Genomic DNA, 17,582 nt, shown 5'->3' with positions numbered 1-17,582 from the left:
CGAGACCTTTCAGGAATGAGTAGACACACCCTTTCGTTTTTATTGGATAACAGCAAAAACTAATACACAAGACGAGGAAGAAACACCTTATTGGTGGAAAATTAATTACGTAAATTCATGATTGGCTACATTCAAAACAGGCGGAAAGAAAGGATTTATATTGCCAACCCACAAACCACAGAACAAAATTTAGTAAAAACAAAACTTAGGAATACCATATTTCTTCAGGAGAATCCATTCCTTTACACCAGAGTGCGTTATCATAGTTTTTGGTAGAGACCTCTGTTAGAGAATGTCCCACCTTCTTGATACGTAGCAAACAAACACAAATCGAAATAGACACAGTTCAGAACACTTCAAAATTACAAATTTACAGTAGTGACATCTTCCGAGAAACCGTTGAGTTAATTTAGTTTGTTACCGAGTTCAGGCTTTCTCCTGTAGAGGAGTTTCAACTGGCGCAATATTTGAATTAGCGGCGTGGAGGTGTACCGCCCGGTACAAGTTAAAACAGGCATTAAATTATTATTATTATTATTATTATTATTATTATTATTATTATTATTATTATTATTATTATTATTATTATTATTATTATTATTATTAAGTTTAGAAACTTACAGTACTTTGTTGATAAGCAGTTTTGTACACACTGGTCATAGAAAACGTCACCAGTGTTTCACAACAAGAAGCAACTATAAATCAAGCAATGACATTCAGTAGCTAACTTTGCAATGTCAGTAGTCTATCTGGTGTAAAATTTCGTCATATTTAATAATGAATAAGGACATGTTTTGGTTAAAGTCCTTTTAATTGCCATTAATTTTCAGAGACGCCAGGGTGTCTGAATTTTGTCTTACAGGAGTTCCTTAACGTGGTAGAGACCTACGAAACGGAGTTGTAACATTTAGACATTAAATCACAAAAATCAAACACTATGAGGTATAGTAGTCTTTCTAGACTGGTCATTTCGATAGCTGCAGTCGCTTAAGTGCGGCCAGTATCGAGTATTCGGGAGATAGTAGGTTCGAACCTCAATGTCGGCAGCCCTGAAGATGGTTTTCCGTGGTTTCCCATTTTCACACCAGGCAAATGCTACGGCTGTACCTTAATTAAGGCCACGGCCGCTTCCTTCCAACTCCTAGCTCTTCCCTGTCCCATCGTCGCCATAGGATCTATCCGTATCGGTGCGCCGTAAAGCTACTAGCAAATAGACTGGTCATTCATGTGTAAACTTACAATTTGCTTTACGTCGCACCGACACAGGTAGGTCTTATGGCGACGACGGGATAGCAAAGGGCTAGGAGTAGGAAGGAAGCGTCCGTGGCCCCCAGCTTTTTTCCTGGTGTCAAAATGGGAAATCACAGAAAACCATCTTCAGAGCTGCCGACAGTTGGGTTCGAACCCAGCATCTCCCGAATGCAAGCTGACAGCTACTTGACCCAAACCGCTCAGCCACTCACTTGGTCCATAATGATCAATAGCTATAGAGCAGGCATGTGCAGGCTTGGCTCCTTACAACAGCGGCGAGCAGCAGGTTGCCAGTGCGCCAGCAGTGACCTGCGGGCTGGCAAACAACCTACTGTATATTTCTTCGCTAAGATCTTATGTTCGTCGATTCAGAGTCCATCTTGATAGGTTTACTGATTCATATTATTTTATCAGATTTGGAATAAATTTTTCCGCCCCCCCCCCCCCTCCATGGCTCAGACGGCAGCGCGTCGGCCTCTCACCTCTGGATACAGTGGTTCAAATCCCGGTCACTCCACGTGAGATATGTGCTGGACAAAGCGGAGGCGGGACAGGTTTTCCTCCGGGTACCCCGGTTTTCCCTGTCATCTTTCATTCTAGCAACACTCTCCATTTTTATTTCATAGCACTTATCAGTCATTAATATAAACCACTTTGGGAGTGGCGACCCCATCGTACTAATAGCCTATATGTATGGTTCATTCATTACATCCCTGATCCGGTCAAAGACTGGAAAACAGGTTGTAGGTTTTCAGTTTTCTTCCGCCCCCATTTTTAAACAATCTTTGATCAAATCTCCATCTGATAAACTTCGTAATCGGTTTGCCGTTTGAAGAGAAATTCTGTAGGATAGGTGGACGGCTGGTTCATTGCTTTTATTTACAATTTGATTGTCCTGAAAGTAAACAGTGACGTAAACCCAACTTACCCTTACTTCAAATAATTCTTATATATGGAAATTTCAGGTTTTACTTGCTTTAATAATCATGTTTACGAATCATCTGGCATATGCTAATAATGCGTACGAGAATGATATCGTCGTAGTTAGTGCGTATTCAGTTTTGAACAATATGTAATAGGCTAATATGATTTGGCATAAATTAATCATAAACACTGAAATATTATGCGAGTCTAATACCTACCTCCTGGTTGATCATTTCCTCCTTTAGTTGCTTTTCTAGTTCTAGACGATCTTTATATTGATCGTAATCCTTACTTTTATAAAATATATACAGTAATATCGTTTCAGATTGAATTTCTTCAATTGGTTCAAGGTTTTATGACAAATTAAATAATTTGCCAACCCTTGAGCGTACATAAATAAGTACTGTACAATACTTCCCATTCATGTCGAAACGATAACGAAGTCGGGAGTCTCCGCTTTGAATCTTCCACAGTAACCTCTATTATGCTAACTGAGAATAACTACGAATGCAACCTACAATCATACAGTACATGACAGTCAATGAGAGCACAGCGGACTGTGGCGTCACATGCAATGTGCCCGCTGCCCGTGTAGCAGCTCGCTGCCAGTTTCCCAGCATCTGCACATCAGAGTCAGGGAGAGTGGTGTGAATCCCATTGTAGAACTTCTTGGGAATTTCCCACAGATTTTATGTGTTAGTATCGGAAATATAATGGGATGGTAATTTTCTTGCAAGCAATGCCCACAAATTTCCTCATTTCCTGTCCAGCACATCCTGCTTCCTGTTTCGATGTACAACTCTCATTTCTCAATATCACTGTAGGCTGACAGACTGATCTACATCCCGAGCGGAATCTGGAATGAAATATGTCGGTCCGAAGACCACCTATTCAATGATGCAGAGGAATGATTCTTCAGCAAATAAAATCATTTTGAAAGTTAAGGTTAGTCAGAAGAAGAACAGGCCCTACTCGAAGAGAAACTAACAGAAAACAAGATTAGAATGATTGAATTTCAAATAAATTCGTAAATTTGAGGAGCTTTAAGAATGGAATTTCAGCTAAAATCGAAGTGATCTGCGCCTCCGCGATCTATAGTAACCACGAAAATTAAAATTTTGTTATGTTTTAACTGTGCCTGGTAAAAGCACGCTCACTATTTGAGGAGCTTGTTTTCAAAACTGAATAAACCACAGTCATACGTTTTACAGGTGAGAGGAAAAACATGTATCTTCAGACAGGATTATCGAAATGGAGTAATATATAGTTTGAATGATAGCTAGAAAGAGCAACATACTATCATCAAAAGAACATTCAATTATGTATAGTACAGAAAAAATTATTTTCAAAAGAACATTGGATATATTGAGTTTTTAACAAAATGAATGGATATATTTAGCTTTAAAAAAGTTGTATTTAGCTATGAAAAGCAGGATATCTCACACAATCCCAAATATTTTTCCTAATTTGTGATATTTAATGTGAACATAATATTAATAGGTAAAATTTGACAGTAAATGCCTTAATTTTTTAAATTACTCATTTAGTTCAATCAAATTATGTCATAAAATGACCATGGGACATTGCGCATGTGTATATATCCGAGTTGATATACAGAATAGACAGTGCAGCCAATGCTTCCGGGCTGAATACTATTGAAGTGAAGGTTGTAGTGCTGCTGTCTGTCATAATACAATGAAAGTAATATAACAGGGAAGTGAGAAATTAAAACACATACATCGATGGGTATATTCAGTTTCGAAAAAAAAAAAAAACATTGCTGTGTATTTTAGAGCGTGGATTTATTGACTTCCGGTGCAAAATGTTATAAGTGATGAATATATTCAGTTTTGAAAGAAAAACATGTTTCCTCACAGCCTTATCAATGGGAAATATTAACATTTGATTAAAAAACATTTTACCATCCAATGCAGATGAGGCAAATGTTACAGAATCAACCAAAAAAAATTTTAAATTTTTTTTTAGATATTCACTTTTGAAAACAAGCTCTCATTTCTTTTGACCATGAAGAAGCTGATGGGTGTGATAGAACAAGTTCGATATTTGTAACAGAAGTGGAGTAAAATGGAGTCACGCCTCCTCTATATTACAGCTCCATCTCTCTGATGTGTGCGAGCCATGCTGAGTGGCTTCGACGACAGGGCCCAAATCGGCGGGTTCGATCCCGATTCAGTCCCGTGGTGTTTCAAGGTGCTCCAATACATAAGGCACGTAACAGAACTTCAACAGGAAAATTTCCTGCACTTCGGCGTCTCTACAAGCCGTAAAATTAGTAAGTGGAACGTAGAATTCGCTATAGCATTATTATTAATTTACATCTTAAAGAGAGTTCAGACATTCAAATATTTGAAGGTGCTTTAATACGTGAGCCTCGAGCTAGTAAATTTGCCGGCATGATAGAGAACCCCTAAGGGAAGAAGGTCCGGCGCCTCAGCATGTCCGAAAACCTATTACAGAAAACTCCCGATTATTCGGGTGCGGATTATTCGGCTTGCGGATTATCCGTGGAGCCCCGAAGTTTGTGTTACTTTTTTTTTTTAAAAGAAGTCCTTTATTTTTTTCACGGCATTTTGAATACGCATGAACTGCGCTCTTGAAAATCGAGTGCGCTCTCGACCGCAAGTGTGCTTTGTTCGAGAACTAAACACTAAACCATGAACTGTATAGCAGTTCTTTGTTGGTGTTCTGTATGGTTACGAAGCGGAAACAAGTGGTTTTAACTTTAATACCAAAGCTAAAATTTACTGAAAATTTCGGGAAAGGAGAATCGGTACAGAATGTGTAAATGTGTTAATAGTTCGACATTATTGCACAGTAGGTTCTTGTATGTTCTGTATTATTAAAAGTTTCGTTGAGCATTAAAATGCACAAAATCGTATTATCCGTGTTTTCAGATATCAGTACGGATTTCTCCGGTGATTAGCTCGGATAATCGCGAGTTTGCTCTATTTTTTTAAGTCACACCGACACAGACCGGTCTTAAGCCGAGTATGGGATAGGACTGGAAAGGAAGCTAGTTGGTGTTTTAATGTCTCAGTAACAAATCGAACGTTTGCGGCGATGCAACGATGGGAAAGGTTTAGCATTGGGAAGGTAGCGGCCGTGGCATTAATTCAACGTATAGCTCCACCATATGTGTGGTGTTAAAATGGGAAACTAGGGAAAACCATCTCCTGGGCTTCCGACGTTGGGATTCGAACCCACCATCTCCCGAATGTAATCTCACAGCTACGTAAACCTAGCCACACAGCCAACTCTTTCGGTCTCCGAAAACCTAACAGGAGTTAGTATGACGTGAAACCATTGTTATTTAAATTTATTTTGCGACGCACCGGAACAGATATGGCCACGATGGGACAGGAAAGGTCTAGGAGTAGGAAGAAAGCGGCCGTGACCTTAATTAAGGTACAGTCCCAGCATTCACCTGGTGTGAAAATAGGAAACCACGGGAAACCATCTTCAGATCTGCCGATAGTGGGGTTCTAGGTTGCAAGCTCACAGCTCCGCGCCCCTAATCGCACGGCCAACTCGCCCGGTGAAACCAATATTATTATTATTATTATTATTATTATTATTATTATTATTATTATTATTATTATTATAGTCATAAACGGCTTCATTCAAATCCTGATTTGGGAAGGAACATTCTTTCTCGGAAAGAGGGTGAAAATATTATATAATACCTCGATCGGACCTATAAAAGTTACCCAATAAATTCAGACAGACTACTGGTTACTAATTGATATTGTGGCAGAATGTCATATGATATGAACAGACTGTTCCTTGAACATCTGATAGATTCCTGGCTGATATCGTATGCATGTAAGGGCGATAAAGTGAGCGAATTCCGACACTTCAAAGAACGCTTGTGCTGACATAATTCTGACTCCTTGGCGTCTCCCCAACCGGGCGAATTGGCCGTGCTGTGAGCTTGCATCCGGTAGATAGTAGGATCGAATCCCACTGTCGGCAGCCCTGAAGATGGTTTTCGTGGTTTCCCATTTTCACACCAGGCAATTGCTGGGGCTGTAGGCTACCTTAATTAAGGCCACGGTCGCTTCCTTCCGACTCATAGGCCTTTCCTATCCCATCGTCGCCATAAGACCTATCTGTGTCGGTGCGACGTAAAGCCACTAGCAAAACAACTCTCACCAGGAATCTATCCCACTTTGAAGTCTGGAAAGAGCAATACTGTTGATGTGGTTGAAAGTACCACAGGATTCCTAATTAGCTGCTGATGGAGTTGTTCTCAGCTGAACGAAGGAAAGTTTGACTTTGGACGATGCGAAAAGCATCTGCCTCTGAATTGGAAGATGGCTCATAGGAAATACGATTTACAATTTCTAAAGCGGTCATTGTCACAGTTCACAGTATGTTCAGAACAGATTTTTAACTTACATCGTGAGTTGAGGTTGATGAAGGAACCACTGCACTGACCACAAAATTTCACTGGAAGCAACATTACCGGCGAACTCAGGTGTGTACCCACGCTTGAAGAACGAGTCCGCCAGTTGGCCATGGTCGTTAAGACGTCGAGTCTAACTGGTCTGACACAGTGCTTAGCCGGTTCGAGTCCTATTGGTGGAAATTCCTTTCCGCCTCTGTGGTGTAGTGGTTAGTGTGAGTAGCTGCCATCCCCGGAGGCCCAGGTTTGATTCCCGGCTCTGCCCCAAAATTTGAAAAGTGGTACGGGGGCTGAAACGGGTCCACTCAGACTCGGAAGGTCAACTGAGTAAAGGTGGGTTCGATTCCCACCTCAGCCATCCTGGAAGTGGTTTTCCGTGGTTTCCCATTTCTCTTCCAGACAAATGCCGGGATGGTACCTAACTTAAGGCCACGGCCGCTTCCCTCCCTCTTCCTTGTCTATCCCTTCCAATCTTCCCATCTCTCACCAAGGCCCCTGTCTCACCCTCCAGGACACTGCCCTTGAGGAGGTAGAGGTGGGATCCTTCGCTGAGTCCGAGAGAAAAACCAACCTGGAGGGTAAACAGATTAAGAACGAAAGAAAGAAAAGGGTAGGGGAGCTGGTGGCATACAATTTCTAATTACTAGATCGCGTGCCAAAAGCCTGGATTCAATTCCAAACCTCTCCGCAATGTTCATATAGATTGAGGGCATATATTGCTGTTGATGGTGATTCGTCCATCGGATGGCAACATTAAGCCTTCAGGAGATCCCTTGGCGTTATTCGACAGGAGTGACGCCAGGTTTTCACTTTCTCCCGACATCATTATAATCATCATCATCCCACACTCAGACGCGCAGGTCACCCATGGGAGTCAAACAGAGAGACCTGCACCAGGCGAGCCGGACATGTCCTCGGATACTCTCAGCACTAAAATTCATATGATACAAAAATACATCTTGAACATACTGTCGTTGCGCCTGGTAAAACCGCTGTGTGGAATATTTCAGCTTAGAACTTTGTCCGGCAAAGTTCTGTCATTTAAGGTTGAATATTGTGAGAATATTTTCAAATAATTCTCTCTCTTCAAAATGTATGCACCAAAACTCAACCAGTATACCAACTGTCGCGAAACTGTTACAACAAGGAGTGCAATTCGAAGAACGCCAAAATATGCCATTACAAAACTGTTGTCAGAATCCAGTTCTTATATGCTGTGGAGACCTTACTGATGAACAGGAAAGGCACCATGGAAGACCTGGAAAAAGCCGAAAGACGTATCCTCAGCAAAATTCATGGGCCAAGAGTGCTCCTGGATGAAACCTACCGACTGAAAGGGAACTCTGAACCTGTACCAACAGTTGTAAACGGCTAACACTAGAATATGACGTATGCGGCTAAAGTTTTACGGGCATCTTCTGAGAATGGACAACGGCAGGCTTACGAAGAAGATCTTCTCATTCATAAAAAGCTACAAGACTGGAAGCAAGTGACTCAATGAAGTAAAAAGAGTCTTAGCTTCCGCTGGGATTTCTGATACTGATGTCTCAGACCACTCCAAATTTTGTTAAATAGTAAAATCGTGATCTCTACTAAAGGTTGTTAAATCTCGCAAACTTTTTTCACGGGAAAGAAAGGAAAAACTAATAGCAGGGCTCAAGAGGTAGTGGGAACGAAAGCGTGCATCCAAAAGGAACTACTAGACATGAGCGTTCCCTAGTGGGCTTAAATCACTAATAAACGTATGTGCTGCGGGTCAGTCTTTCTCCAACAATACTATCACATAGCGGTTTTCGCAGGCGCAACGATGATATAATGCATTACCATGCTGCACAAATATGATCATACTGAAAGCTTCACCGCAACGAAGAGGTTCTCTTTTGGTTTGTATTAAGTTAATGACTGTGATCACATGAGTGATACGTTCTTCATTCGTTGCTCGTGGTCAAGTCACATGTCTCTTTTAATATATTTTTTTGAACTCTTCGTGATGACCACGGTTTGCAATTCTGAACTCCTGGCAGGGGCATAGCCAAAGGGGGGTGGGGGTTCTGGGAGTTAAAAACCCCCATGGAATTTTTATAAAAAGAAAATAAACAGAAACTGACAATAAACAATCTTCTTCTTCTTCTTCTTCTCCTACCGATTTTCCCACACGAGTGAGGTCGCGGGTGCGAACTGCGGCACACATATTTGGATTTAGCCTTGTTTTACGGCCGGACGCCCTTCTTGACGGCAACCCTATTGGGAGGGATGTAATGTCTATTGCATGTTTCTGGTGGTTGGTAGTGTGGTGTGTTGTCTGAATATGAAGAGGAGAGTGTTGAGACAGACACAAACACCCAGTCCCTGAGCCAGAAGAATTAATCAGAAACGATTAAAATCCCCGACCCGGCCGGGAATCGAACCTGGGACGCTCTGAACCGAAGGGCAGTACGCTGACTATTCAGTCAACGAATCGGACAGAAACTGACAAACTAAATAAACATTCAGAGACATAATTGTGGAACCCACAGATTTGTTCAATCTATTTTCTAAGAAGCCTCTAAAGTTGGATTGCAGATTGTAAACTGAACATAAGCCTACCATTCGCTGTAAAACTGTTCGCCTTGATCATACTGTTCTTGTTCTGTATTTTAATGTAATATTTCGTAGAGTGCTGCAGTCTAAATATCCACCAAGATTACCTGATTCAAGAACCGGAAAAAATGCAAAGAAAAGCAGCTCGATTTGTTCTGGGTGATTTCCGACAAAAGAGTAGCGTTACAAAAATGTTGCAAAGTTTGGGCGGGGAAGAATTGAGAGAAAGAAGAAGAGCTGCTCGACTAAGTGGTATGTTCCGAGCTGTCAGCGGAGAGATGGCATGGAATGACATGAGTAGACAAATAAGTTTGAGTGGCGTTTATAAAAGTAGGAAAGATCACAATATGAAGATAAAGTTGGAATTCAAGAGGAAAAACGGGCAAATATTCATTTATAGAAAGGGGAGTTGGGGATTGAAATAACTTACCAAGGGAGATGTTCAATAAATTTCCAATGTCTTTGAAATTATTTAGGAAAAGGCTAGGAAAACAACAGTTAGGGAATCTGCCACCTGGGAGACTGCCCTAAATGCAGATCACTATTGATTGATTGATTGATTGATTGATTGATTGATTGATCAACGTAATTCACTTCTATCAATGTCCGTATAAAGGCAAGTCACGCATACGCGCACCACACACCCGCAAGCACCTTCATTGAGTTCTATAATAATTTTGTAACTACAGTATAAAACACACACACATCGGGGCCGATCCTGGCTACGCTACTGCCTGTTGGTCATCTTCCTTTCCAGAGACAGATGCTATTCGAACCACTGAAAGGAAAATTTTCATCGATCTCCTGTGGACAACGTTTTACATGGCCGGTAATATTGCAAATGCCAACTGTTTTATAGACCTTTCAATGATATCAACAACACTGTGAACTGAAAGTGCATCAAGCAATTGAAAGGACGTTAAAGAAATTGCTTTATTTAATCCCAATCGACGACGACCGTTAAATTGAGTTCGTGAATGGTTATCTTAGTTTAATTTTGTCGTAGCCAAAATTCCTAACATTGCGCCTGGCAGTGAATAGGCCCACTTATATGGCCTCGTTGCTCGAAATGAGGTGTAGAGGCGTGATGAATCGCGCTGTTCCTCGGTTCATGGCCCTAGTCGAAGACAGTACTTCTCTGTTCCAGTTTCCTCGTTTTATTAATAGAGTTTTATGATTGCTCTGCATTTCAGCTCCACATCCTGTCTCTTAAATCTCTTTAAGTGAATAATTAGTCATCCTTGTATAATTCTTGTGGATCTACATCCTTCTTACAGCGTATCAATCATTCTAAAACAGCTATTTAAATAAAAGTCCGGAGCGAACAAGTAAGTAATTTTTTGAGATCATATTTGATGCCGTCTCTTTTCGGTTTCGACTGAGTGAATTTATAGCTGTTAGGTTTTTCAGTTTGCCCAAACTAATTTATGACTAAAATTTAGAAACTGCCTGAAAGAGAAAAAATATGATAACAGAATTGAAAATGAAAACCTACAACCTGTTTTCCAGTCATTGACCGGGTCAGGAATGGAATGAATGAAGCAGATATAGGCTATTAGTACGATGGGGTCGCCACTCCCAAAATGATTTATTAATGACTGATAGATGCTATGAAATGAGAATGGAAAGTGTTGCTGGAATGAAGGATTACAGGGAAAACCGGAGTACCCTGAGAAAAACCTGTCCCGCCTCCGCTTTGTCCAGCACAAATCTCACATGGAACGACCGGGATTTGAACCACGGTATCCAGCGGTGAGAGGCCGACGCGCTGCCGTCTGAGCCACGGAGGCTCTGATAACAGAATTATACCCCAAAAAGAAACAAACTAATTAAGAATAGAATGACGTGTTTCGTTCCTGAAAGGACATCATCAGATTATATCAAATCACAGTCGAAAATATTTAGAAATATATAAACATGTCTTTTTAAATTCTGTTTAAATCCTTAAATAATTGAAAAGTCCGGTTCCATGGTTAAATGGTTAGCGTGCTGGCCTTTGGTCACAGGGGTCCCGGGTTCGATTCCAGGCAGGGTCGAGAATTGTAACCGTAATTGGTTAATTCCGCTGGCACGACGCGCAGGTCGCAGATGGAAAGACATGCATCTGGCGAGGCGAACTTCTCCTCGGACACTCCCGGCACTAAAAGCCATAAGCCATTTTATTTCAATACTTGAAATTTGGAACTTCTTATTGAAATACTCCAACAGTGCTTCCTCACTCCGTGCCAGTCTAGAAGGAAGCAGAACGAACGTGGTGCATCATCAAGGGTTTCCAGTCCATCCCGAAAGTGTTTGAACGAGTCGTAAACACAATTTCTCCTTACCGCTTCTGCTCCGTACACTTGCACTAATATTGCATGCGTTTCGGTCGCCGTTTTCTCCAATTTGTATCAAACCTTAGTGTTTATGTGTTGCTCTTTTGGACAATGACACGCACTGAGTTCATCTAGCCGTAGCAAACCAACCTGCTTCAGCTCCCTGTGTTCAATGCTACGTGGCGCTTCTCGAGATGTCTCTCTATTCACATGCACATACTCGCAGTGTTACCACACGTTGCCATTGCGATATCGGTCCATTCATCGTACGATTTAGACACACCTTGTATGATTACCTTAAAAGCGACCTTTTTATTCTAGGCTTTAGCGTATCATATATGATTATGATTGTAAGCAGTTAAATTACTGATCGGATCTGTTTATGTCTGTCTGGTTGTTGACCACTCTTTTTTTTTTACAAGTTGCTTTACGTAGCACCGACACAGATAGGTCTTATGGCGACGTTGGTACAGGAAAGGGCAAGGAGTGGGAAGGAAGCGGCCGTGGCCTTAATCAAGGTACAGCCCCAACGTTTGCCTGGTGTGAAAGTGGGAAACCATCTTCAGGGCTGCCGACTATCTCCCAAATACCGGACACTGGCCGCACTTAAGCGACTGCAGCTATCGAGCTTGGTCACTCGTCTGTTGTCATAATTAATATTCCAATAAGCTTTCTCTTAATAACCAATTATTTCCATGGTTTTTTTACGTTTTATCCCTCATAACTCTTTGGACATCAGCTCTGGTGGTAGGGTGAAACCTACACAACATGATGTCTAGTGATTAAGATATTCGCATAATGCAGGGTTACCACAACCACACTATTCTTGTAAGATTTAACTGGACAAAATTTAAGCCCTAATAACTTAGTCTCCTATCTTATCCTGTATTCAAGTCTCCTAGGAGCGTGCAGGATTTAGTGGCCATTTTGTATATAGGACTTGGTAACTATGATGTTATATGTGTTGAAGTGAAACGGATTATACGCACAAGTAATAAAACAATAATATAACAATATGTGAACACTATGACCTGTATATAAACATGGTTGATGACCTCGAAGTTATTTCTTTTGAATGTCAACTTGGTGTGTAGAAATATAACCACCGTTAAGAAATAAGGGGGTAATTTTGGAGGAAAGAATTCCCTTGAGTAAGCCTATGGCGTACACTACTATGTTGACTGTAACCGGGGTATTTATTCATATATTTGTTTTTATTCCTGCACTTTTTATTGCATCGTCATCGTCATCATCATCATAATCATTTACCATTTACCATCATCTCCATTTACCCGGTTGTGGTGTAAAACTTCCCTCCACTTCTGTTTGTTGAGGTCTCTTTTTATGGATCTACTCCCATTTCAGTCCTCGTTCTCTGACGTCTTTTCCAACTTGATCAAGCCACTTTCTCCTCGGCCTACCTCTGGGTCTCTTGGTTGCAGTCAGAGTCCTCAGCCATTTTCTTTGTGTTCTACGTGGTTCCAGCAGTTTAACCTGGCCTTCGAAAGGGTTTCACTCAGTGATTGTGTAACATGGGCCTGTTTTCTTACACCTTCATTGCGAATTTTGTCGTTTCTTGCTTTTTGGACTTTTTATCTTAAATATTTTCATCTACACAGCTTGCAGCTTACTGACATCTCTGCTGGTTAGGTATGTAGGTTTCAAGACCGCATGTGATGATCGGCACGAAGAAACTGTTATAAATTGTCAGTTATTTTTAAAACATCCATCAATCCCAGTTCTTCTATATCCATTTCTTCTCGGTTTTGATTTTATTGGGATTTAAGCATGCCATAGGAATTTTCGCACTTGGTCAAAATGCGCCCCTTTTTGTATTCAACTAGTGATATCAACATGGGATCATACTACCTAGATACTTGAAATTCTACTGTATAAGAAAAGAAAATTTAAACTCTCAGACACTTATTGAAATTTCTTTCTATGTTTACTCGTCCAATATATAATGTAAACGAATAAACAAGTGCCAAAACAAGTCGGATATAGAGAGATAGGAAGATAAAAGGAACACACAATAGTATAAACATAATGACAGGTCAGTGTGCAAAGAGTGAGGAATAAGAATGGGCGACATGAACAAACTAACAATAATGTTATTTGCTTTACGTCCCACTAACTACATTTTTACGGTTTTCGGAGACGCCGAGGTGCCGGAATTTAGTCCCGCAGGAGTACTTTTACGTGCCAGTGAATCTACCGACACCAGGCTCACGTATTTGAGCACCTTCAGATACCACCGCACTGAGCCAGGATCGAACCTGCCAAGTTGGGTTCAGAAGGCCAGCGCCTCAACCGTCTGAGCCAATCAGCCCGCCTACATGAACAAACTTTAAAACATACAAGAACAAGGAGAATCTCCACATCTTCATACACAACTGTGTTCAAACAGGTGCGCTCCCACCTCATCAATCCCAGTTCATCAGCATCCATTTCTTCTCGCCTTAATACGAGCTTGTTTGTGATTCCCAGCTTCCTCAGGAGGGCAGGCATCAAAACATCTCGACAGATCTTCACTCTTGATAACAAGAAAGCCGGGTAAACACAGGCAAAGGAAAGAGACAAAAGCTGACTAAAGTGGTAAAGCCTAGTTTCTTTCCATTACTTTTATTGACCACTTTGGATCCTATTCTCCATCTGTGTTTGACCTGTGAGTGGTTTGTTCAATTGTTGTTTTTTCCAATTTGTTCTGGCAATTTGTTTTGACTTGACTGCTCTAAACCCATTTATAACTAGTCGTAAATGTTCCATAAGTGGCATTGCAACTTGCAGACTAATGAATCGCATTCCCTTCAAAGCATCCCCTCTACAATCAACACAATGCTGCCAACGTTTTAGAATGTTATGCAAGCAGCTTGACAGGGAATCTTCTGATACATTTTTCAGTTTATCTTTAGCAGTTTTCTGGAGAGTTAATGCTTTATTCCACCTTATTTCAGCTGGATAAAAGAGGTAGTTATCGCATGGTAAACTAATGAGGATATCGAAGGTATGGAGTAACTGCCAATTTGTGTTTAGCTGTCCGGCTCCATGACTAAATGGTTAGCGTGCTGGCCTTTGGTCACAGGGCCTCGGGTTTGATTCCCGGCAGGGTCGGGAATTTTAACCATTATTGGTTAATTTCACTGGCACGGGGGCTGGGTGTATGTGTCGTATTCATCATCATTTCATCCTCATTACGATCCACAGGTCACCTACGGGCGTCAAATCAAAAGACCTGCACCTGGCGAGCCGAACATGTCCTCGGACACTCCCGGCACTAAAAGCCATACGCCATTTCATTTGTGTTTAGCTGGAAATTAGACTGACGAGTATGGGTCGTTCATTGTCGTACTATGAGAATGAATTGTTCAGACTCCCAGTAGTCACGTATTGTAGTGATGCCCATGCAGAACCCATGACTGAATACCATATTTAGGAACTCAACTGTGACAATTTTCTTAGATTCAATCCTAGAAGTTTTATGAATAATTTAACTAACATAAATCATATAAATTTACTAGTAGTAATTAGATTAATATTTTCTGTTGTCACATAGCCCCGCTGTGATTTTAACTCTCAGTAATTTGTTTCAGGTGAGTTGAAAACCAGAGAACATAAAGCAGAACAATAAGGTAAGAGGAACCAGGAATCGACCATGCGGAAAAATGACTATTAATTTGATGACAGAGAAGGACCCTTTGAGGCAGGCATGTCTTATATTCTTGAAATTTTGGCAGTCTGTAAAATTACTCTCCTTGAGGTAATGCGACATTCACCAGCAGTACACTATTACTGAGAGAACCCAGACTGAAGTGTTCTGTGTAAACAAGTTTTAAACCAAGTTGAGTATTACATTTTATCACTATTATGGTGACGAACTGTCGACTATTTTTTTTTTCATAAATAAAGAAAATAGAGGCATCATTCTACGCATATCTCACATCCAATGAATAGAGTTTCGCAGAAGTTATCCATTCGGAAGAACTTGCAATAAAATAGATATCGGGTTCTCCTCGATATTCAGCCAAAGAATATGACAATTCTTCGAATATATCATGCGTCGTGACTATGGATTTCGAGTAATTTTATTACTGTCATTAGAAAAATGTACACACAAAATGGTCAGTTCTTAAAAATAGGCTGCTGATTTGGGGAATAGTCAGTCAAAAATGGGAGGTATTTAATGAAGTCCCTGGGACGGTAATTCTTAATTAAATGTTTATCATGCTCTGTCTAAGAAATGTAACCGCCTGGCGTCCGTGATTGTTAAGGCGACACCCCTGGTTATCCGGTTCCACCGTTAGTGGAGAATATTTTCACCATCAGAATGTTGGCCGGCAGGATAGGAGAGGTGATAGTATGAAATTTCTAGTCACTAGAGTACGTACCAGAAACGTGGATTCAATTCCAAACTTATGTGCGGTGTTCATTTGGAGGGAGCGCATATGATGCTGTTGATAGTGATTCGTCCGTGGGATGGAGACGTTAAAACTTCAGCAGACCCTTTAGTTTTATTCGACAGGGGTGTGCTAGGTGCCGACACCGGGTTTCACCCTGTCCTTAACTCATCAACAGCCAGACGCGCAGGTCGCCCAGGGGAGTCAAATAGAAAGACTTGAACCAGGTGGGCCGAATATGTCCTCTTGGACACTCCCGGCACTGAAAGCTAAATACAGAATCTAAGCAATGTCAGCTTCCCACTTTTATCCAAACGTATCCCTAGTCCAGGGAGGGCGCACGGTCACCTAGACACTGAACACACATTATAAATAATCTCTTATATTTTGAGAGTGAAAAGAACTTAATTTTGACATATTTCTCGGTCAGCTTCCCTCTAAATCCTTGTTCATGGTGCTGTGGGCCTCGTCGTCCCGACTGATACACAGCTGCCTTCCTTGGTAAAGTGTGTTTACTAGACTGGATCCCAGATGATCTTGACGTGGTTATCATTCTTCATGTCGTATCGGTCAACTTTGAACCACGCCATTTCAACTGGCTACTTCTGTGTTTAATACCTTCCCAGTACTTCCGCATGAGTTCTCGGTGTCGTTTTCTCCCCTGCGCCCATGCCTTTCCAGTCCTTAATTTTGGCTTGTCTCGGAAATCCTGGAACACTTTAAGTTTCTCCTTAAGTGTTACACGCTCCTCAGTGTCATTATGGGTGATTCCCACTTCTTCAAGGTTTCTATCCACCTCAATGTACCTAGCCCCTTTGGTTTTCTTCTGCTGAAAGAAGATAATGATGCGGTCGGCCGGTCTTGTTGGGTAGATTCGTGTCACATGCCCATAAAATATAATTCTTCTTTTCCGGATGGTATCGGTAATCTTCTCTACGTGGGTGTTCAGTTCGTTGTTATGCCGTCTACTGTATTCCCCATTGTCTTTGACGGGACCTAAGATCTTTCTCAAAATGTTCCTTTCTTTGGCCTCCAGTTTCTCGATCAGGCCTGTTTTGTTCATTGCAAAACATTCCGAAGCGCATAAGACCTACGTACGGATGACACTGCAGTAATTCCTCAGCTTTACTTTGAAAGATATGGACCTTTTGTTGTAAATGCCTTTGGTTAAATGGTACGCCATATCTATTCTGTTCATCCGTAAAGTAATGGTTCCTTTCTCTGACAAGTTTGGTGTTATCAGTTCTCCCAAATACACTGACTGACAGAGCAAATGCAACACCAAGAAGGAGTGGTCAGAACTTTATGCCAATTGCAGGGTAGACTGACGTCACTGAGGTATGCTCATGATGTGAAATGCGCCGCTGTGCTGCGCACGTAGCGAACGATAAATGGGACACGGCGTTGGCGAATGGCCCACTTCGTACCGTGATTTCTCAGCCGACAGTCATTGTAGAACGTGTTGTCGTGTGCCACAGGACACGTGTATAGCTAAGAATGCCAGGCCGCCGTCAACGGAGGCATTTCCAGCAGACAGACGACTTTACGAGGGGTATGGTGATCGGGCTGAGAAGGACAGGTTGGTCGCTTCGTCAAATCGCAGCCGATACCCATAGGGATGTGTCCACGGTGCAGCGCCTGTGGCGAAGATGGTTGGCCCAGGGACATGTGGCACATGCGAGGGATCCAGGC

General features: G+C 41.5%; 1 protein-coding gene across 1 annotated transcript in view; it reads left to right on the top strand.

Annotated features, from left to right (window-relative positions):
- The window catches only part of Pka-C3 (Protein kinase, cAMP-dependent, catalytic subunit 3), a 472,558-nt gene that overhangs the window by 198,328 nt on the left and 256,648 nt on the right, over positions 1-17,582 (top strand). The window contains exon 2 of the mRNA XM_068228624.1: positions 15,087-15,125. The gene's annotated coding sequence lies outside the window, so the exon portion shown is untranslated. The remainder of the gene's footprint in view (positions 1-15,086; positions 15,126-17,582) is intronic.

The sequence above is a fragment of the Anabrus simplex genome, chromosome 7, assembly GCF_040414725.1.
Source record: "Anabrus simplex isolate iqAnaSimp1 chromosome 7, ASM4041472v1, whole genome shotgun sequence".
Taxonomy (NCBI): Eukaryota; Metazoa; Arthropoda; class Insecta; order Orthoptera; family Tettigoniidae; genus Anabrus; species Anabrus simplex.
This window is presented reverse-complemented; position numbering and strand designations above follow the sequence as displayed.